Genomic DNA, 24,064 nt, shown 5'->3' on the forward strand with positions numbered 1-24,064 from the left:
CACAGATGACTATGAAGGGGAAGCGGTACGCTCGCACGAGCTGTCGGAAATCTGAGAGTTTAGAGCGTAGCCCGCGAGCGTTTCACTGGAAAATGGTGCATGTACGAAAGATGTTGTGGATTGTCAGCTGCGGTGAAGTTCTCGCTGTGGAAGCCATGATTACTGAAGTGTGGTATTACGCCCCTGCGGAGCGTAGGAGACCGACACCAACGGCTCCATTGCAAGGACAGCTTCTACTTCTGGGAGTCTTCCTGACGAGGGGTTTGCACGGATAAGAGCCTTGATGGCTGCAAACAGCATCGGAATCAGTAGGCATGTGACATCTTGTTCAGAGCTTCCGGTTTGCTGCCTGCCGCTGATCTTCTTGTCATGTTGTGGCGCCCTAGGGTCAGAGCAAGCGACGCTGTTTTTTGGGTCTTGTGTAGTGCGTTGCAGTAGCTTTGATGAAGGAGAAGAACCAACGGACTTCCCACGCTTCTTTTTTACCGCATCTGCGTAGGTCTTGTCAGCTGCTCTACCACGCTGTGTTGACTCATTCTCGGAAAGAGCTGCCGTAGTCGTGAAAACCACGTCGTGGTTAGATGGTGGTTCATGGCGCTTGGGGGGTTTCCCTTGTGTTTGCTCTGCCGTGCGAGCAACTGTGGCTGCTTTCTTTTTATAACACCCTCCATAGGAAGCAGGGTGTGGGCCACCGCAGTTAGCGCATTTAGGTTGCGCTCTCGAAGTGTATTCTTTGTGCGAGTGGGGGCCAGCACACACTTTGCAGCGCACGGGGCCGTTAGAGTGTCTTGATATGTGGCCATGCCTCTGACATTTATAGCACTGAGTTGCTGCTCCGACGTATTCAGTTACAGGGTAACTACAGAACCCCAGCGTTACTCGTTTTGGTAGCGGCGCATCTTTTGCGAATTCCAATATAACTGTGTGACGGCGTACCGCTTTTATCTTTCCACCATCCTCAGGAGTGTAGGCGATTAGCCTCCTTGCTGAGAGGACACCTTGGTCGCGTAGAAATTCCTGCAGATCTTCGTCTGTGTAGGTGACAGGTACATCTTGTATTTTGCCATAGCTTGCCATGTAAGAGTATGGGACTCTGGCCTCTACAGCCACTCCAGCCAGCTTAGTTACCGTGAGCAGACGGTTGGCGGCGGGCAGCGTCGATACTGTAACCATCAGGCTCCCATCCTTGTGAATGCGATGGCTGAGGACTTTTTCTTGAGCCGATGCTACAACCGCCGAAGCCACAATGTTGGGGTTGGCTTTCCATAGGCTTCCTCCTTCCTCAGTGGGCCTGAAAACTACAGGAACACCGGTAGCTCTCTTTTTCTTGTACGATACAACTGTAAATGATGCTTGGTCCATGTCCTCTGGATGGTCGGTCAGAGGCTCGTTGCTGGCTTGGTCGTCGCGCAGTCTCTTGTTTTGCGGGGCCTGGTCTGTAGCCGCAACTACAGGGGCCGCTGGACCCGCCGCTGGCGCTGCTGCCATCAGTGCAGCATGGAGTTCAGCTGGCGGTGATGTTCCGTGTCGGCGTTGATACGGCGCACAGCGCCGAGGAGGTCGCTTGACGTGCTTTTGCCGGCGGCCAGGGACCCCCAGGTCGTCGCACGTCGAGGACACACGCCAAAGAGACTGGAAAACCTCTGAAGTGAGAAAATAAAGCCGAAAATTACGGACCGGTGTCAGACAGCCGGCCCACTAATCGCCGTCTTCGGTAAAATATGCGAAACTATAATGAATGTGTGATTACGTGGTAGCTGATTCCTATTACTTTTATTCTATTGAAGATGTGTGAGTAGAACTGATTACGTGCTGGCGCTTTGCTGCCGAGTCAATGTTTCAAACCTTCTAATATGGCGTTTAGTGAGGCACGCTGTTCTTACCTTCTGATTTTAAAAGTGTGCGATTATTGTTTGTAATCATCCTCTCTGTTTTTTTTTCTTTTCTCGTATGGGATCAGCTAGGTTGGCGGCCTGCCTTGGAGATGCCGTTGCACTGCTCACGCCGCTATCTTTCCTTTAACTCTTCTGCAGATACCCATTGTTCACCTTAAACGGCTTCGTAGAATGCTCGCGCGGTGCCCTCGCGGGTAAAAAACTTAGAGGATGCCGGCGTACCATTGAGTGGTTCAGTTTTGAAGGAAAACCAAGTGACTGACTCGAAGACTGGTTGACGAAATGGTACCCAGAATTCTGTTTAATTAAGCGTATAGCATTTAGGCGTTTTTTTTTGTCCCGTGTATGGGGGAGGGGGGGGGGGGCGGTTGGAAAAAGATTACAATATCAATACAAGATTACAGATTACAATATTTAATCAACATTCTGGAATTCTTTAATTAGGCAGTAGTATATCGACTTCCCTTGGCTCATAAAGATACACTATTATCATCGTCAGCATCGTCGCCGTCACCTTGAGATTCAACGGCATGTGTCGTTGCATGATCGTTGCAGTATGTCGCACATGCGAACTGGCGCGTTTACCTCCTGAACAGTCCGAATATAATTAATATGAACCGAGCTGTGGACACTCTTTGCAATGCGTCATACGCGCATGTGTAGTAATGTAGGATCCATATGGACCTTGAAATGGGGTGGTTGGAGACCTGGTATGACGTCACATTGCATCGTTGTAACGTGACTAGGTGTGACGCCATTTTAAATCGTCGTCACGTGGCTAAATTTGACGTCACAATACATCGCTGTCACGTGACCTGGTATTGCGTCACTCATATGGTTATCACTAATACTAATTAGTATTACGTTCCCTAATTGCACCAATAAGCATTCGTTAGGCATCTTTATCAGTGTATGTTAATTAGCATGAATTATGTAACATCATCTTCGTCACGTGACTTGTTGGCTCTCGACGTCCCATGGTACCGTTTCCTGCGGACACTTTGCTGCGGATATGACCTTGAAACTGAGCCATCCTATGCTCTCGCATTAATAAAAGAAGGCGCTCGCTTGTACACAAACATAAATGCAACACGCCTTTGTTGCTGTACTACAGTCGCACCTTGTTTTCGAATGCAGCATATGGAGGGTTGAAAAGAGCCTTGCGGGACGTCAAAATTTTCACCTACGTCGAGTGTTCTTGCTATGCCGGATAGAGCTAAAATCGATGTATACTGATATGCGTCTGCGCCGCCGTCGAATTGCAAAGGATATCGGCGACCAGTTTCTTTACATTCGCTATTTTCAAGTCTAAGAAGAGTATCGTGAATACCCGCCCTCCGAATTTCTGGTAGATGGTGTAGAGCGTCTGTGTTTGTCAATTTCCGGTTCGTACTTGAATGAGCGAGAGGCTTCCAATACGTACAAGTATACGCGAAGCAGTTTCCGAATATTGAAACTGATAAAGTTACAGTTAGTTAGTGAAGCAAACTTAACGAAAAAAGTACCCTCCGACGTACTGGTGCATGGTGACCGCGTAAGGGGCACCACTGTCCACAGGCTATAAACTCTCCGAGGGTTCATCCCAGACTATAAGCTTCTCTTATTGCTTGTACTTCAATAGTGTCCGTACACACATTATTAAATAATTACAGACCGCTTAGGGCTGCTATTGTAATAACTAGTCATCACAATGGTACCGCCATCATTTTGGCTTTCCTGTCTCACACGAATCTAAGAATTGTTTTTAACTGAAAAACTTCGATATCGGTTTTTGTTTTTTTTTTGTTTTTTTTTCTGAGGACGAGTAGCCGACCTCAATTCCTAAGTTTGAGGTTGAGGTAAGGTTGAGTGAGGTCGCCAGTGGCGTCAGGAAAGGTGAGGTGAGGGCGTCTCAGGAGACCTTAACCTGAACTGATGAGGTTGAGGTTGAGTGAGGTCGGCAAATCTTTTTTTTGAGGTTGAGGTGAGATCGAGATTTTTGAGGTCAAATGCCCACCTCTGGTAAATGACGGCTTTGAGGGTTACAGTGTCGAAAGCCTTTTTGATGTGCACAGCGACTAGGATGCTGGGTCGCTTTCTGTATTTAGAATTGATTATTTTTCTTAGTAGGAGCAGGCTGTCGTGTGTTCCGAGATTAGGGCCAAACCATGTTTCTGAATGGGTGGAAGAAGATGTCTTCCTCCTCCTGGTGGTGGCCAAGACGGGCCGCCGCCACCATTCGCTCAGTCAGTTTGCACAGCATCGACGTGAGAGATATAGGCCTAAGGTTAGCCGTTGTGCGGGAGTCCTTGCCAGACTCGGGAACTGACATGACGATTGCATGCTTCAAGTCTGCTGGTATTACGCCAGTCTCCCAAATGATGTTCCCGTAGAGAGGATCATCTTTCTGCATCGGCCCGAGGTTACGGAGCATGGTCGAGGTCACCCCGTCTTTTCCCGGGGCACTGTTGACACGGGCCCGTCCCAGGGCATTGACCAATTCGGCTAGGGTGAAATTATTCTCGACGTTGACGGCGGTGTGGACTGGCTCATGTTCGTAAGTGACGGAGGCTGGGGAAAGAGAGTGCTGGCAGCCTCGTTCTCGAACGCTTCGTGTGCGGAGCCTTGCTTGAAGAGGACAGTTTGCACCATGCCCTGGGCCATTCAATGCTTTGAAGTTTCTCCATAGCGTCCGGGGACCTGTGCTCTTTGAGAATGAAGCACAGAGTTCTCCCCATCGCTGTCTGCTGAGGAACTTGCAGCGGCGCCTTATCTGTGCCGTCTTGTTGCGAAACCGAGAGGCCAGCGTGCGTGCGGCCTCCGTAGATATATCCGGCATGGAGCTCCTTGCTAGTAGTCCACAAATTAATAAGGTGGCGGTCTGGCACAGGAGCGTCAAGTGAGAACGCAGTGACCACCCAGCGAGCGCGTCAGCTTTTGCAGAAACTAGGTCAAAGGAACGCGCCGTCCCTTCCTTACAGGTGAGACAAATGACGGGAGCAGGGAGGGGCAGTCCATAAAAGTGAGCACCGGCATGAACGCAGCGGAGTGGGAGGGGGGATTGAAAACTGGCGTATCTGTTGCTGAAACAGCCGTCGACATCGCTTCGGCGGGCGTGGTTGCAGCGACGCACGTCTCTTTCGATCCTTGCACATCCCTTTCACTGCCTTCCCTCTGCACTCGGCAGTGCTAATACACACATTTTTTTGTCCCTCGTCGGTGACGCTGAATGTTGAACATGGTGACATACACAACATGGTGATGTCCCTTCCGCGAACAGCTTGTCGCTGGAATAATCTTTGTTAAGCCATCGGCGTAACCGTTTGTGAATTTTAAAGAGAAAGCTTTACTACGCCACGTTCCGCGAGTTTCGCTGACTCCGTCGCTTTGACCTTCAGCGATCTTCAGCAGCATTGGAGCTGCGCCGAAAGCAATGAAGAGCGGGAGCTTTGAGAGCGGAAGGAAAGGCGCATAACTGGCCCCATGGGACAGTGAACACCTCAGTCACGCTTTAAGCAACGTGGCGATAGGAACAGATGTGAGCTGCATCGTTGGCAGTGGCAACGTTGTGGCAGAAACATGGCACTGAAGCTGTATGGCGTCGGCGTTGACAACGTTCTAGACTCCGATGACTTCGAGGAAAGGAAGGGCACATAACTGGCTCCCTGGGACAGTGGACGCCTCAGTCGCACTTTTAGGTATTTGGCGGCCGTGAGAGAGAGATGTGGGCTGCATGCGTTAGCGCCGGCAACGTTGTGGCAGACACGCGGCACTGCAGCAATAGGCCGCAGCGGTCATTGGGTGAGCAACCTCTTGCGATCAACCGTTAATTTAACTGTCACCTGCCAGGGTGCCAGGACGGGCGCGCTGCCTATCCAGTGTCTGGCGCACTCAACATTACAGACGCCAAGCTGCGTCTATTTGCCCGATACACCACAGCTCTCGCTCTCTTATTAGGTTCAACAGTAGTTAAACCGCAGCTAATTTTTTTACTACCTTCAGACATGTTGCAGTGCGTTGTAGTGCGGAGTGCGTTTTCCACTGCGCCCCCCGCCCCCCACACACTCACACGCTGTATATGGCGTGGTGAGGTGCCGCGCTAACCTATAGAAATCTCCCCACAATATGAGGCGATACCCGTCATATTGAAGTCCTGATGGATATTGCGACCTGCAGACATTCCCGTGCTTTGTTTCTCTTCCATCCCAAAGCACACATGGTTTTACAAATTAAGAAATTGCAAAAAAGTTAATAACCTTTGGCTAAAAATTTGAGCGCAAAAAAATGTGAACACGTGCGCAAACAGGTTTCTGAAAATATTTCTTTTCCCTCAGAAGCACACCGCCAGCACGTGCCTGGTCGGGAAACTGCGTCATAGAAGGTGGGCGACGCAAGATCGGTTTCCTCACTGTTCGTTTGGAGGCTGCCGCATTACGCGCATCTGGGCGCAAGGCAGGCACGCAAGCAGGCAGTCGGTCGCTGGTTACGATAAGACAGCAACACTAACGTAGCGTGCCAAACGAAGTCCGCGTCTCACGTCGGTTTTCTTCGTGCGTAAAGGCTGGCCGTAATCGTGAGGCTTTGCAATCGCAGTGCTTTACGTATATCTAAGAACGGGCGCCCCCGCGTTTCACCAAGCTTGGTGCATGCTGTCATTGGCATCGGGAGAAAATGGCAAGAAGGCGCATGAAACGCTGCTACGACGATATGAATTCTTTGAGGTACGCGAAGGGATCCCCGTACGCCTTCTCAGCGATAACGCCGTGCGCTGAAGGCTGCGCGCACGGTGTGGCGACGTTGGCAGTCTTCCTGGCGAATTGTTTCGCAGCGTGCGGAATGCAAATGAGTGTCGGACGGCCACCCCAGAGGACAACTTTGGAGCACGTTTCCTGTACTCGCCGCACCTGCCTATGTTTATTCCGGCCGTTCGCGGGCGCCCATAATGCTTTGTCGAGGCGCAGATTTCTCTCTCTCACTGGGATTTCGACGTCGAAAGCGACACGCCCAACCTCGATTTAACGAAAATCGCTTTAAGCCTCAGAGGAAAAAGTAAACAACAAGTCGAAGGCAGCTGAAGTATGCGGCTAGTACGCGGCTGTGGTTTGAAGCAGCTTATGCGCGGAGGTCTCGCTCGAATGCACCGTTTCTTGAAATGGAGCAAGTTTCACGGCCGATACCTGGGTTTTGATGCGCACTTCAGCTGTCCTTTTTACTTTCATGTCTTCACCTAAACTGCCTCAATAAAATCTAAATGTCGAGGTTTTTATCGTGTCAAAAGGATTCATCTGGCTGTGAATATAATCACAGCAACAACAAAAAAGGCAAATGGTACTTGGATTCTTGGAGGATAGTATACTCCTTACCATGGAGGGAAAACTACTCCGACGTGACCCCGTCTGAATGATCATCCCGGCTGAGCCCATTCTAGAAATGGGAGGATTGGCCCGAGCAGCTCAAGCCCTCGTGGAAACGGCTGCTACACATGCTCCGTCGCATCACCAAAGCATGTGCGCGCTCGACGGCGCTTCCTTGCCCGTCTATGGCTCCACCGACCAGACGTCGGCAATTGGAGGTCTTACATCGAGAAGGCCTGAGGGCCTTCCCTGCCGTATAGCCGGGCACGGGAGCTGCACTGGTACAATGGTCATCCGCGCTCACGAACAGAGCGCGGCCGCGCATGGAGAGCGCCACGGACCGTCCATGGGTTGGCCATCCAGGGCCGTGAGCCTGCTGCGTTACTTGGGTTAGACAACCCACCAGGAAAACCCGGCAATCTTCTTGCACGTCCGACTCTGGGAGGGCGTGCTGGTCGCGGAGCGACGACTGACACCTCGCAAAACGCACACCTCGGCTCATGCCACGCAACGGGCCAGCCGGGCCAGCTGCACTGCCGAATTCTCTCAGGAAGTCTATGGCCCACACATTTTACCCGTTTTCAGGCGCTTCTTGGCGACCTCCAAGCAGACCACAGCGGCGAACGACCAGTACTCACCACCTTCACTCCGTCCTGAACGGCGCGGAACACGAGGGCATCCGTCTTACGCGTCAGGTACTGGCGGCCAACCTGGAACACGATTGCATGATGTCACGTCCACATATTCGCGGACTGGGCCGAAGCCCTCTTAGCCCTTTTCGGACTTTCGCGCAAGCGCTCGACTGCCGACCGCATCCAACGGGCCCCCACTGCCATTCACTTGACATATACGGCGCTCCTTCACGGTACGATGGGTACCTCAGCCACATGGGACGCTCTCGAAAAGAGCGCACCCACAGGCTAGCAAGCAAGCGCTTTAGGCCACTCCGGAGCACCCACACCGAACCTGGTAGGGAGCGCTGGCATCTTCGACAGTGCCGCCGTCTTTATCTTCAAATGTTAGCTTCCAGCTTCACGTTCCAGCTTCACCATCATTAAGACAACGACGTCACACCGGTGAGTGCGAGTCGCGCCCCTAGCCCCAACCTTGTCCCTTCCGAGGCCGCAGCCATAGGTACAGGTGGCATGCATCGCCTCCCGTGCTTGGAGGCGGGCTTGGACGCGTGCCGCCAGACAGTCACGCCGTAAACACCACATCTGGTGGTTCATCGGCCTCACCAACCTAGGTGCCCTAATCAGTGTGACCTGGGGTCACACTTTTGAGGAGTGGAATTTAACCGCGCAGGAAGCACAAAAAGACCACAGCCTCGCTGTGAACCTCTTTATCGGATGTTTCAATGAGAGGCATTGTTTGCATCTCCCTGCTTTCTTAAGCGCACGTGGCCTTGTGGCATCCCCTTTTACACAGTTCCTTCTTCCTCTAATTTCAAGCTTGAAACTATATACTTCAATTTGTAGAGCTGATATGCAGCGCCAAAAGGCGAAGAATGTCAGTTGTGAGGTTTAGCGTCCCGAAGCGACACATGGGCTATGAGGGACGCCGTATTGGAGGTCTCTGGATTAATTTAGACCACCCGGGGTTCTTTAACGTGCCCTTACATCGCACATCACACGGGCGGTTTTGTAGTTCGCCTCCAGCGAAATACAGCTGCCTCATCCGGTATCGAAACCGCGACCAAAAGTGCATAGAAATAGGGTGCGGGAAAATTTAGAGGTTGCGGGTGAGCCGAGATGAAGTTGTTGCAACCAGAGTTAGCGGTTGTAATCTGTGTTTCTCAAACATACTGAAGGTATTAACTCAGAAGATACTTTACGCACGCCACTAATCCGTGCTAATCCTTAGGCTCTAGGATAGTTTGATTATGAAGTGTTCCTCCTTTTGGCGAGTACCTCTTCTTTACTATGCTTGATGTTAACGGCAATACTAGAGATGAAAAAGAAGTCATGTGCCACAGATAACTACTTTCTGACATCGCCCAGTGCGGGTCGTCTCATTTGCATTGCTTGAAAAATTATATAATATGTAATTCATTCGGAAAGAGACGATAAAGTTTTTGGGTGGATAGTCCGCACTGCGGTCATCGACGCCACAAGAGGCCGGCGCGCTTTTAATTTACGAAAGAGTAAAAATCAAGCTTCGAAAAGGAAACCTTTTAATACGCTGCGCCATGCCAGGAATGACCCAGCACTGCAGTCACTGGAAACTAATTACTACGCAGTGGCAGAGGCTTCTCTGCAGTCACATGCGTGCGCCCACAGAGGGAGACCCAGTGGCGGTGTTTAGCAGGGTCGTTTTGCACCCAAGGCTGCGGGCTTCGTATTTTTAGCGACTCCTTTCTCGGAGGAGCAGAAAACGCAGCGGAAACGTGCGTTCTGCGGCCGCCTCAAAGACGGCTGCGAGCTGCAAACGAGAGCGGCCGTCGCTGCAAACGGTATGGTGGTGGTGGCGAAATGGATAACCAGCAAGGGCAATCTGTTTCACCCACATCAAGCTTCCTGCCGACGTCACGCCTCCTGCGCACGTGACAACCTTCTACCTTCTGAGCAGGTGGTTCTGTGACGTATACACGGAGCTGGCAATTCTTCGTGGTCTCTTAGGTCACCATATTGGCGACCACGCGGAGAACAAGTATAGCGATGCTTGCCCGGAACATTTAACGACATGCAACGTGTAATGCTGTGGTCTCAGTAGGAGAGCCGGAAGTTATAGGCAATTTATTGACACCGCGGAGGATTTTGACTGCTGTTCACGAATATATATATATATATATATATATATATATATATATATATATATATATATATATATATATATATATATATATATATATATATATATATATATATATATATATATATATACTACATTGTGCTCGAATGCCACTGAGGGGTTGCGCAGCGTTATTACTGCACCACTAGAGCCTGCAGCCAAGCCTCGCCTGTTGGGATCCATCCGCTGGCCGACGGGCGCGCGCCGCAGAGAACAGTTTCGCGGTCCGACGGAGGGCTCGCTCATCGGCGCGACATGCCACGCCCCCTCGCGGATAGCTTTTCATGAATCGGCCGCAGGAGCGCTAGAAACCATGAATCGGCCGGTTCTTGTCGCCCAGATCCGGTTCACGGCGAGCGCACGCTGAGACAGTGTTGACGCTGCGTGTGAGCGGCTGGAACGGAGCCAACGGGACGCCGCCTCCGCTCAAACGCGCGCTCGCGCGGTTGCCTTGGGGCTGCACCGCGCGAACGGCCGTAGGGGTGAGCGGCACCGCGCGATCTTGTGTTGTTGGCTGGCGCGCAACCTCGTTCCCTCGCAGAATATATCACTGGTGACTCAGCTAAATATGGTGCTGCGCCATGATGGTGATGTTGGTCACCGGGTTGATTCAAGTTGGCCTTGTTGGTTCACGTGCGTGAATCAGGCCTCGCGACAGTCAGCGTCGTTGTGAAAGCCCCGCGTGTACAGTTGACTGGGCTCCTCCCCATGTTGTCGCGTCAGTACAACACCGAAAGAATGCCTCGTTTCGAAAAACGAAGCAGCCAGCATGTTGCAGACCGGAAGCCTCATCTTTACGAATGCTGTCCTGAATGCTTCTGACTCGGCCGCTACTCATGCTCACCGAGAGGCCAACGCTAATCGTGCCTTCTCCCGCGGCCGAAACACTTCCTCCTGACCGGATGAACATTTTCGGCCCTGAAGTATTGTCACTATCGTGAGTCCGCACTGCCACGAGGCCGACGTCACCGCAGAACTGCCGAGAACTGGTAATTACTGCCCACCACCATTTTGTTTCGAAAGGTATCAAGGGACCGGGACTGCAGGCAACAAACACTAAAGTCACCGATAGTGGTAGAGGGCGATTCAATGAAACGCCAACACTTTCCGGAAGGCATTCGTATTTCTTTTTATTTTTTGTTTTTGTTTCGTCTGCTTCTACAGGCGGTAAAAATGATGATACAATAGCAGCCACTAGGAATGTGCTCTGCATTTGCACCGCTTCTTCCGAGAAGGGGCGCCAGATCGCGGATCGAAAGCTTCCGTGAGGGAGAGAGAGAAACTTTATTTGATCCATTGAGGGTTTAGCGTTCGATGTTCGTGAGGGAAAATTGCTGCGCTAGGAATGGCTATCGCTCATGAATACGAGCAGATAGACCGCACACTTCCTGTACGCTTTAAGTGGAATGATATTGTATTCTAATAACGAGGCACCAGTGGCCCTTGCAACCCAGTTGTCGTCGGAGTGCTAAGCAAGCAACGCCGCGGCTACCGCTGACACTAGGAAGTTGATACCGTATCTCTGCTTTCTTGGATAAACAGCAACCGGTGTGACAAAGGGGCGGCTGGCTGAAGCATGTAAGGCAAATAAATGGAACAATAAACTTTAGCCATCTGTGACGTTAGGCCATCACCGGCAGAGCACATCTACTACTCGGCCGTATATTATAGCGTATAGTCGACCTGAGACGCAAGGAATAACGGAGGATGCCTATTGCTAAAACCGCAGAGGTTGCAGCTTCCTGCGGCATGAGCAGATTCGCGCCTAGCGACAATGAAAATTCTTTGAGAATCCATGGCCTAGTTGAGGTGTCGTGATCACGTGAGGAACGCTGCCGTGAACCTATTGTCTATGTTGCTATGGATGCTTCGTTGCCAAATCATGATAAGACGGATTATTCCTGTTATCACGTTTAGCGATTGCCGAAAGGTGACCTCAGAATTTCTATGATCGCGACTCGATGACACCGAGGCATGCCATAGTGCGTCTCTGATTGTCTTGACGCCTTCAGTGGACAGCTCTGAGCAACCCTGCAAATGGCGGTACCCTCGTTCCGTCGGTGGCGTAGGGTTTGCTCGGGAGCGGTCGGTCACGTAGGCAGCATTAGCGTTCCACGCAGATCTGCTGCAAATGGGGAAAGGAACGGTTTCTACCCCAGGGCTGACAATTAGATGACATCCTTTTTTCTGCTTCTTGCCGAAATAGGCGGTCCTGTTACGCTAATGTCTGACCATGCTTTCTCGATGTTTTAACAAATAAAAATCATGAAAAATAAACAATATTGCAATAATAGTACCTGAATGTTTGCCTGCCGAAGCTTACTCTGTGTTTCGAGCCAGAGCCTACTCGAGGGCTCCGAATTAATTTCGAACAGCTGGGGTTACTTAACGGGCTCCCTAAAACCTCAACACGTAGGCAGTCGTCTCATTACCATCGGGATGCGCCCATTGCGGCCCGATCAAGCCTAAGAACTCGTGTTCAGTAGCTGAATCGAAGCAACTGATCCACCATGGCGGATTTAGCATTAAAATAGTCAAGAAAGAGATGCCCGATTGGGCATCTGTCAGACCATCTTTGCCATTTTTGTTTTGTTGTTGTAGTGACACGGAAACATAAAATGTCCGGTGCCTCATTACATCATGGCGACATCTTAACCATTTGGACTGACGCATTCACCAGTTACTATTCGGCCTTCAATGCTTCACCGCACCGGATGGCTTTTAAATTATTGCGACTCGCGGTGACTTCACTCCAACGAAGCCGTGACGTTTTCACCGCCTTTTCAGGCACAGACTATGCTGTTGTAGTGTGCTAACCCTTCTCTAGGTTGGCCTCATACACCAGGTGTTTCAGGGAAGCCGTCACTAATTAAAAAAAAGGATTTTTCAGCTAAAGAGGGACATTTTTCGGCATAGTAATGCCATTGCTGGCGGACGTCAGAAAACAGGAGAAATATGCTAACTAGTAAGGTGCTTACCTAAATTCTAATAGTTCAGTTTTTTTACTACTACCGATAGGCGCCTGATTGTATTTATAGATTCGTAGCCGGCCGATAATAGAAGACACATCAGTTTTTGAAAATTCGAAAGAGCGGTTAGCTTCATCTCTGTGGCTCAAGGAATCTGGGCCATTTCTTGCGCCATTCGAAAACCGCGCTCATGCGGGGGGTGAGAAACGACGTCCATCAAATCGCGCCACTTTGTCCCGCATGTACCACGTGACATTTTGTGCCCTGCCCGCGCTCCGGTGCTCCCCGCTTCTCGCTACATCGCTGCTCCCGCGCAGTTGTATGTGTCGTTTCTTCCTTCGCTGTTGTCGTCTGCAAGCGCTGCTTAAACCGTAATGTTTAAAAAGTGAACTATTATAATTTAGTTAATCACTTTTACTAGCCAACATCATTCTCCTGTTTTCTGACGTTCGCCAGCACTGCCATTATGCCATTATTTTGCCGCAAAATACTTATCTATCTGAAAAATCCTATTTTTAACAGTTAGTAGCGGACGCCCCTTAAACATGGTATTTAGTAGTACCAGTGACGTCTCCTCAGGTTACAGGTTCTGAATGATTCCTAAGTGTGCTTATGGGCTGACCGCTGCTTTGTGTAAGTTTTGAAAATGAAATACTTTTGAGTATGAAATACTTTACCTCCAATTTTCTGCAGACCTGAGGTCGAACATGAAGCCAGAAATGAAGTGGAACTTATTCCAACACTTCCGAACATTCCTCTCTGAATGGTGTCCAGCAGGAAAAAAACCTCAGCGCCGAACGGGATTCGAACCACCGACTGCGTAAACAGGTCAGCTTCGCTTCCAGCTATGCCTTACGACGTACTCCAATCGGCGATGTTGAGCAAGATTTTTTTTACTCCGCGAAACCAACTAGAGTGTTTCAGTAGGAGATTTGGATTTAGATATTCAGTTGTGATTGGACCGCTACTGTATCTCGCTCCTTCGCGGATTCGGAGAGATGCCTCGGATCGCCGACACCACTCGGCTGTCGCCACAGCCTCACGAGCTATGGGTTGAAACTGATTACCTCTCGTTCTACTGCTTTTATTCGTCGCCGCCTTCATCTTTCAGCCGTTAGTTTTGCGCTTTGAAACGCCAGCGCCAACGGCGCGCTGTTCAACTGGAAGAGAAGCGGCTGATGGCGACAGTTCTTCACATGTCCAACATTCTTGGATAAAAATTTTGTATCTTGGAGAATTGCACGGTGCTGTTATAGAAATATTGAAGATAATGGTTCATTCTTCGGATGCGTAGCAAAATTGTACTTTTAATGCTTTTCCGTCGCTCGCATCGAGCAGTTAAGACTGCCATAGAACACCAATGGGGAACGCTGTTGACGATAGCAAAAATGTCAATAGCAAAAAAAAAATGCAATCTAGCTGCCGATGGGAGATCTGGGCGTATATTGATGCTTATAGCTAAATCTTAAAATATATAGGTAAATTACGTTCATAAAGTCTTTCACGTTCAAAAATGTTTTTGTCTAGAATTGTTTGGCATGAATCTCGAAAGAGCGAGGGAGGCTGCACACTGCGCCGGTGAAGAGTAAAAGGAGGGAAGTAGACGTCCCGTCCAGCAGCGAAACTACATGTCCAGCACACTAGTGTGACTACCACGTATGAGGTGTCCTAGAATGCTTCTCCTATACAGTGCACCAGCCGCGGTGGCTCTGAGGCTTGGGCGTTTAGCTGCTGATCTCAAGTTCTCGGGACCGAATCCCGGCCACGGCGGCTGCATTTCGATGGAGGAAATCTCAACGCACGCTAAAGAACCGCAAGTGGTCTAAATTAATTCGGCGCCCTCCACTACGGCGTCCCTCGAGGTCCCATTAAACGCCACAAAGTACTTTCAGCCCGGATGATAATGATCATGAACTGTGTAAAAGAAAAACCACGTTGGCTACAGCGACTAGTTTCTAAAATTAAAACGACAACGAATGACGATCATGCATATTTAGCATGTTAGTAAAAGATGGGAAGCAATACACGGATTGTACTCCTGACTTCTACGGTCTACACACCAGTTGCTGACCGCAGCAGTGTGTTTTGATGGAAAAACGAATGATAAAGTTTGAGCTGTACCACTGAAAAGTAAGCCGTTCTTACCCATTTTTTTCTGGATGTACAGGTGCGGGCATAAGTACACCGAACACGGTATTTTTTTTCTGAGTGCAATAATGCCTGTCCTACCAACAGCAACAACGACCACTCTGCCAATCTGAACATGCCATGCCTCCAAATTTCCTTCAGATAATTGGTGAGCGGGGTCAGACGGACAATGTCATGATCCGTTCACTTCTACCCACACCTGTACATACTCTTTTTAGGCCAATAATGCAGGACTAATCTCGCAATCTAAATCAAGACTTAGGAACTGATGTGCTTTGCAAGATTCCAGCTTAAGTTGCATGGCTGTAAATGATAGTGTGCATAACGTGCACAGTGGAAGTTCGCGGTGATCTAAATGAAAATTTTCGATTATGTCCACAGGTCTCTGGGCTCATTTCATTATTACGAACTTTAGTCAAACAGCAGGCTTAACAGCTTCCGAGTAGATTCAGTCAGCGAGCTAACCCAACGGTTCCCGTAAACGGTGCCGAGAATCAAGGCGCACATGGGTTAATCACTGTGAATTGTCTCACTGCAAAGGGCGAAGTGCCAAGCGCTTGCGCATTCTGTTGCTTTAGGTTTACGGGATAAACAGAAATAAAACCATAGCAGCGGTTGAAACTAATTAGAGGCCCGCTGGTGGGACATTTAACGTACCCTTTGTCACTAAAATGTATTTTGCGGCAATAGACGTTAGTGGAGAGGAGGCCTAACGGACGCAAGCGTGTTCGCGTAATCAAATCCAGGACTTGAGAAGGGGAGAGGCTTGAAAAGAGGACTTTGTCAGCGCGGTAGCGATAATGCGGGAAGGGGGCCCCAAGAGGAAAAAGAAAACGTAAGCAGCAGAAGCTGCCGCAAAGATGGCGATGAGGCATAGATAAAAGACCAGACAAGGTGACTACATAGTGTGCATGATGAAAGGAAAATCAAGCAGTGCTCCTGCGGCTTTAACTGCAGAGCGTGCCCGGTTCACCAGCTGGAGCTGCTGGTCGTACGCGTCAAGAGCTGGACAGCATGGCCTCCCATTTGGCAGGGGCAGGTTTAGGGACCGTGGGATATTGTGAGATGAAAGACGTGCGTAGCAATGAAGCGACGACGGCGGCTGTGCACGGACGGCAAGCACGTCTGGCTAAAGTATGACGGCTGCTTCCAGGATGAGGTGACACCGAGCGCCATGAGCTCCGAAACTATACAACATCGCCATCATGATATAAAAGCAGCGCTGCATGAGAAACGAGAAACACAGCCAACACGCAAACGCAACGAAGCAACAGCACGATCGCTTTCGCAAATAGCGGCAGAGAAAGCAGAAGGGAGGAACGCCCCACACAATGGCGCCTCCAGTATGGAGCGCAGCTAGGCCTTCACAACTCCCTTGGACACCTGGCGAAGGAGGAAGCTTTACCTTGGACGAAGTTTCGCTTCAAGTTGACGCCGATCACTTGGTGCCAACCTTGGCGACGGCGCAGGAAGAACAGGCGCGAAGAAACTGGTGCATAAAAGTTTGTTTACTGACAAAGCATTGTGTCTGCATGGCAACAAAATAAGACGCAGTACGCATGCATTCCTGCAGTGGGGTAGTCTCGGCGTGGCACGGACTATACCGCAAATTATTTTTCTATGCCGGCAACTATAGACATGCAGCATATTTTTTTTTGCACACGCGGATTATTTTTGAGGTATATAACTGATTACTTTGTCATATCATCCACTGACTCCTTCAGGCTGTGTCTTCGTCGTTCAGCGCCTGTTGTAACCCGGAATGGCTTCCGGGAACCGATACCAAGGCCTGGCCGTTCACCAACGGAAATCGACTGCCGATGCGGCACAACAACGGAGCGAGTAAAGAAGGCTATATGCCAAAACGAGCGTGAGATAGCGCGGCCCATGTTACTCCATTGTTTGAAACTTGGTTTAACTGGAAGGAGTGCTTACATAATGGTAGCCAACCACAGCAGGTGACACATTTCCCCGTCTTCGTTACTCGGGCGGCGCAGCGGCTGCTTCCGTTGTACTCGAAGCTCCTATTTTTTTTCTCTCCGGCTCGTTTGTGCGTTTTCCTGCCGGGTGATATTCCGCATCCGCGCAGTAATTAGGGATAACGATCTCTGCAATGGCTGGAAAAAACTCCTCTGCGGCGAGCTCACCGAAGCGCGTCAAGGGTCACACGATCGAGTGACATAGGACGCAGTCCGGCGATCGGGCGACGCTGCGTCCCTCTCTCGTCGAAGAGACGCCCCGCACCTGCAGCGCAGATCGCGCGTTCTCCCCAAGGCCGCGTGGTTTCTGGCTTCACGCGAGAAGAGCTTGCATATGCTACGCTAGTTACGACACGCCTAGCGAGCCGGCGAACGGCAACGCGCGACACCCGCTGACGTCTTTGTCGACGTCTACAACGGCCGTCTTTTTGGTTTTCCACGCCGTATTGCCCGGGGGCAGCCAGGCGACCGTGCCCCAAGGAGAAGACCTTGGTGCATCCCGCCGCGCTGCGGAAACCGTTGCGTTGCGCACTGTTTCGTCAGAGCCGCGCCGCCGTGCCCCTGGGCCCGCATACGGTCAGCCGAGGCGCAAGGACGCCAAGGGGGGAGGCATGTCCCGAAAGGCACGACCGAATGGATCGCCCACAGATTGCCTTCGCGGCGGGAGAGAGGGCGCTAAACTGGAGCCCGTAAGCGCCGAATGCCCGGAAAAAAACACGAAGGCGGGAAAAGACAGGATGTTTGCGCAACAGGCTTACGCGCCAACAAAAACGTAAACAGCGCCGTGGCAGAATCTTTATTATTATTTGCGCCATCAGCGAAGAAGCGTGGAGCACAAAGCAGGAACTGTGCGTATACAAGCTGTGGTGGGACTCTTTAAGCCGTTAAACAAGTCCCGGAAGATGGCCAGGTCAGGAATTTTGGCGAAAACAATGGGATTTTTCTCAAAACAATGCGTTAAAACTCTTTTAGTCGCATATTCGCCGGTTTCTTACTGCACATGGAAAGGTTATCAGAAAAACAAACTGAAGACAATCTATTTAAGGTTGCAAGTTCTTTGTTTTACCAGTCATGTAGTACATACTGAACTTCATCCGGGCCAAACAGCGCCGCCATCGCCGCCGTCATTGTAGTAGTATGCTGCAATCAGCAACACCCACATTCACCTACTGACCGAAGAGAACCTCCAGTGAGGCCCCGAGTTGGGCGGGCGGTCGCGGTGTACCTGTCGTGGCCTCAGAGGAAGGTGAAACGTCTGCCAGTTTTATTGGCAGCCAACGAACCACTTATACCGGTGGCGTAATGTCGGAATAACCACGTTCGCACAATTTTTTTTTTTTCACTCTCTTTGACATCTGTATTTTCGTTCTTAGCGCATGGAGACTGTAAAACTGCGCCACATTATCGCGCACCTAAGTGTTGGTGATTCGAAGTTTGGGTGAGACGTGGTGCAGGGTTCGCTTGAATGCAGTGACCTTGTTGCACAATATTTCTAGACATGCATGAGCATGATAGTCAAGAATGCACAGAACCACACTGGCAAGGAATCGACGCGATGCTATTTGTAAGAACCGCTCCAAACGAGGCATATTTTACCCGCGAATGCACTGGCGACAGCCGGCGTTTCTGCTCACTATTTTTATTATTCCTTCGCACCCGTTGTCATTGTTCTTGAGTGGGGGCTTCTACAAAACGTAGTATACTCAACCTTCGGCGCTGCTATCTTTCTCTCTGAACAGAAAAGAGTAAAGTGTTTTCTTGCGCACTCCCTTTCATAAAATGGAGTGCTCTAGTGGACGGCGTATACTCCCTTTTTACTCCCATATATGCCTATTCATGTTGTGTGTGTTTGCACATCTTCAAGTGATCAAAATATCTATAGCGCGCCACAAGGTAAGGACGGCGAAGAAAGAAATACATATGAGCTCTAGCGAGGAACACGTGAAGGAGTTGGATGTATGCTAGGAATATGGCTGACTAACGTGGCAGTTTAGGCTTGTTGGTATGACATGACATGTCCTCGTCACTGTGCTCGTCTTGTGATGCGTTGAATATTTTCACACTTAACGAAGGGAATTGCGCTAAAAAAGACACGGACGAGAAAAGACAAGGACGGGCGCAAACTCGCGAATGATTTTATTCGGAAAGAACACAAATATATATATACACCTAGATTCTTATTCAATCATTGGCTAAGCGCACATGCCAGGAACGTTTTCTCTTTCGTATACAAATTGATACTAGAATCGCTTACGCATTCATCACCTGATTTATCAATGAAAAAAGCCTCTGCGAGTTCACGTGCTACCTGGTTACGACTGCGCCTTAAGATTTTTGTTCTAGCCAGCAAAGGCTGGCATACTTTATCAGGCGTAGCCAAAGAGCATGCGCCGCAATGTAATTTGTGCAGTTAGGTCTTGCATCGACGAAAATGGTATAGTAGATTTTCAGAATACTAGTGGCCTAACCGTGGACAATTTCATGAAGCTACTAGAATTTTATCTTGAGTCCACTTTTGTAACTTTTGACAACCATTTTCATGTTCAACGTCAGGGCATTTGCATCGGGTCTTGTGTGGCACCGGTACTGGCTAACATTTTCTTGGCCAGCATTGATCGTGATCTGGTGTGTTATTTGGACGACAAGATAGTTCTGAGAGTTTTTAGATACGTGGACGATTATTTGGGGGTTTTTAAGAAGCAACCCGGTTTGACGCACATGGTTACCGTGCAAGAGACCTTATCTGTCTTTAAACGACACGGGAGGGGTCTATCCTTCACCCAGGAATTACCTGAACAAGATAGATTGCAGTTTTTAGATATTAACATCACTTTAACACCAGATCATACGTGTTGGATATACTCACCACGAGCCCGGAAAGACCTGTTGCCATTTGAGTCTGCTCATTCTAAGACGGTTAAACGCGCCATTGTTATGCTGTGCCTGAAAGAAGCCCTGCAGAAATCATGTGTTCACCTGGTAAAGGACAGCCTCAACAATCAGATTGGCAGGTTACAGAAAGCTGGTTTTCCCGTTTCCGTTGTGGTTGCTGTGGCAGAGAAGCTTCTGCAAAGCTTGAAACTTAGAACACCTCAAGAAGGTGGCGGTCAACCGAAGACAAGACCGGCGGTTGTCCCCTATATTCATAGGGTGTCCCACAACCTAAAGAATGTAGCCAATCGCTACGGTGTGCCGGTGGTATTTTCTGCCCCGCGCAAGTTGGCCTCTTTGTGCCCCCGGATTGTCTCCGGCGAGGAATGCGTGCGAGACTGCACGAAACGTCACGCCACCCAGTTTGTCAGGTGTTCTGTCGGGGCTGTGTATGAAATTCCCCTGACATGTGGAAGTTTACATCGGCCAGACGGGCCGTTGTATAAATGAACGACTAAGGGAACATAAGCTTTCTATGGTTAACGGAAAAGGGTCAAATTTGCCCTTACATTGCGGCGCATGCCCTTTGGCTACGCCTGATAAAGCATGCCAGCCTTTGCTGGCTAGAACAAAAATCTTAAGGCGCAGTCGTAACCAGGTAGCACGTGAACTCACAGAGGCTTTTTTCATTGATAAGTCAGGTGATGAATGCGTAAGCGATTCTAGTATCAATTTGTATAAGAAAGAGAAAACGTTCCTGGCATGTGCGCTTAGGCAATGATTGAATAAGAATCTAGGTGTATATATATATTTGTGTTCTTTCTGAATAAAATCAGTCGCGAGTTTGCGCCCGTCCTTGTCTTTTCTCGTCCGTGTCTTTTTTAGCGCAATTCCCTTCGTTAAGTATGTACGACCGACTCGCCCAACAACGTGCACTCCTGAATATTTTCACGTCATGTCATGCGAACGAGCCCAAACTGCCCTGTTATTCAAGTGAGCCATCTGATGGCGATCACGAGCTGATCGAGGGGCTAATTGTGGTCGTCATTCTTCTCCAACGTTCGAGAAGATCATAGAAATACGATGAAGTGACAGAACGGAAAACAGCTGTCCGCGTGTCTCTCGTACGTCTAGAATGCCTGGAATGAGGCCCTTTATTTAAGGATGACTGCGGTCTCACTTGCGCGGGCACAGATTTCTTGGGCGGGTATGCTGACGCTCTGGGCTACAAGAAGCGATATAGACCACGACTTCTGGGAAGGTTTGTCGGCTCCCAACGTGCCTCCTGTGCCAGTTGCTCTGGGGTGTGGGGTCCAGCAGGCAGGCTAGCCTACCTACTGGAAAATGTTCAGTGCCCGCTTTCACTGAGTGTGGGGAAGAAACACCTTAGCTGGAGGGCTTCTGGTAGTGCCTTGGAGTACGTTTTGGTGGCCACGTAATGCGTCCTACATGGTAAAAACCCCTTGAACGTTACAAGCATTCCTATAAACTCCGTTATAGAAAACATAAAAATGTGTTCCGCGAAATTGATCACGATATCGTGAGAGCAAATGTGCACCGTAAGTCTTGACCAATACAAATGGATAAAGTTTATTTAGTTTTCGACAGCTGTGCGCCAGAGAATGCGAACTTCACCCAGTGTGTGTAATATGCGAGGAACACGCCGCAGGAAACGCAATGGTACCAAAGGAAGGTCGCAAAGATGTTGCAAAAAAAAAAAGAACAGACCGACAAACCCAGCGCTCCCTCAAGCCACGTAAATCTGGAGAAGCACTTCCATAGTTTGCACATGTGCCAGTATGCGCTGAATGGCTCTGAACATCAGAAATCACCGCGGGAATTTTGAATGTTTAGAACGCCCCATTGATTTCCTATGCTCGTCAGAATTAGTCCATGCAAGCGCAGGAAACATTATGTATGTCAGATTCTGCAGCGCATAGGAAGAGTAGGCCATCAGTACCTACATCTTCGCGCATCACGTCGCCGAACTGTTTAGTTTTCTCTCAATTACACATCAAAATATTCCCTTTGAGTTACGCAGTGTTCGCCATTGGCGGCAGACAGACAGCGCTAGTTGGGGATGTCGAGTAATGTCTGGGGAATCTGGACACGGCCCCGCCCTATTCATGCATGTTCACGCGGATAACGTTGCAACGTGTGGCGCGTTCTTCACAAAGCTCCGCCATGGCCCAGACCTTTGTGGGTAGCATTCTCACTGTGCAGCGGGTGAACACAGAGATTTTAGCTTACGACAGACTTCGCCGCCACCGGCGTTTCCCCAGAAGAAAGTCTCTCTCACAACAATCGCTTCACCAAAACATAAAGACAGGATATGCTTTGGCCACTGAGCCTAAAGCCTCTGAATGTCAAAGATGGTCTTCTCACAGAAAATCAACTCCGAGATAGGAACAAGGCTGTAGATGAGTCATAAAGCTATAACAGGCGCTGTTTCTAGTCTATTTACTCCAAAGCGGTCAGCATAACGTTACAAGGACGACCGAAAGATGATGCGATACGAGGCAATTCGGAGCCTCAATTGTCTCGTTTCATATTTCTTCCTCTCGCCCATGGGACGATTTATTAATAATAATAATTGGTTTTTTGGGGAAAGGAAATGGCGCAGTATCTGTCTCATATATCGTTGGACACCTGAAGCGCGCCGTAAGGAAAGGGATAAAGGAGGAAGTGAAAAACAAAGGAAGAAGGAGGTGCCAGTAGTGGAGGGCTCCGGAATAATTTCGACCACCTGGAGATCTTTAGCGTGCACTGACATCACACAGCACACGGGCGCCTTGCGTTTTGTTTCCATAAAAACGCAGCCGCCGTGGTCGGGTTCGAACCCGGGAACTCCGGATCAGTAGCCGAGCGCCCTAACCACTGAGCCACCGCTGCGGGTTTCTGCATTGTGTTTTCAGGTCGAGGAGCGACTCGCCCGGCAGGACCTGGGAAGCCACCATGCAACCTTGGACCTAGCCGAACGAGCCGCAAGAGCCAGTGGGGTCCTGGAATAGGGGCTTGACCCGCAAGAACCTCAGTCTGTTTTTTTCAATAAAATGTTTAATCCTCCTCGTCCTCCTCCATTTACTGTGTAGGAATCTGATCTGTTATATTGAGGATGCATTAAAAGCACTATGAGAACATGTTAGCATTGAGTTTATTTGGTATATTTTATCAGTTTGGAGATGAAAAATAGAGACATGCAGCACCTCTTAGCATCGACGACGACAGCACAAAACAGATAGCACGTGAAGCGCTTAATGGCAGACTCTGGCAGTGCTCCGCAGCAAGCGCATGCTTAGCTCTGACTCGGGCGCTGTGAATGCAGAGCAGCGCTTAGGCCACGCGTGCAGCTGGAGCCATTTGTTAGGAAGAGGCGCACGAGTGCGCTGACAGCCATGTTTCCATTCTGGGAGGGTGAACGCTCACGAATGACGGTGGGCAGCGTGAACGAAACCGCTCAATTTTTAGCATCTTCAGGCGTTAATGACCGTACGGCCTTTTCTCTTGCTCAGTGCAAGTAAAGAAATTAGTAGGCACACACGGGAAACGTTGGGTGTTACTGGCGCACAGATTCAGCCCCACCGCTTACCGATAGATGGCCCTGCATTCTGTTAACTAGTAGAGTCACTGGAAAAAATAAAGCTTCCAGTGACTCTATCGACTAGTAGGGTGCATGGATGGGCCAGCTCCGCGAGCGGGAAAATCCAGGAACCCTATCGACTAGGGGGAAAATTCACCCACCCGATGCAAATAAAATAGCCACATCATCATCATCATCATCATCATCATCATCATCATCATCATCATCATCATCATCAGCTCTCTTTTTCTTATTCGTCTCTTACTTAACCCTACTCTTCCAAGATCACCTGGATACCATGGACAGCCTATTCTCCTACCCGCGCGGCCACCTATACAGTGTGCGCTTAGAAGGCACGGGTATCTTAATGTTATCAAAGATAGGGATTTCAGTCGTTGTTCAGGTGAGCTCTGCAGTGCTGGCGCAAAAGCGGGTGACAATGTGGACAGCAGGCCCCAGAATACTCCTCTGCAGGAAAAGGATACGAAGGGAGAGCAAC

The 24,064-nt window shown here is 49.7% G+C and overlaps 1 protein-coding gene and 1 long non-coding RNA gene across 5 annotated transcripts in view; one reads left to right on the forward strand and one right to left on the reverse strand.

The window, feature by feature from the left end:
* raw (NDT-like domain-containing protein raw) overlaps positions 1–24,064 on the reverse strand; it is a 255,641-nt gene that overhangs the window by 228,817 nt on the left and 2,760 nt on the right. The window lies entirely within an intron of this gene.
* Positions 10,415–23,045, forward strand: LOC144114944 (uncharacterized). The gene is made up of 3 exons (XR_013311167.1): positions 10,415–11,007; positions 13,681–13,815; positions 22,901–23,045. It is a non-coding gene; the product is annotated as an uncharacterized LOC144114944 (long non-coding RNA).

Source organism: Amblyomma americanum, chromosome 1 (genome assembly GCF_052857255.1).
Source record: "Amblyomma americanum isolate KBUSLIRL-KWMA chromosome 1, ASM5285725v1, whole genome shotgun sequence".
Lineage (NCBI taxonomy): Eukaryota > Metazoa > Arthropoda > Arachnida > Ixodida > Ixodidae > Amblyomma > Amblyomma americanum.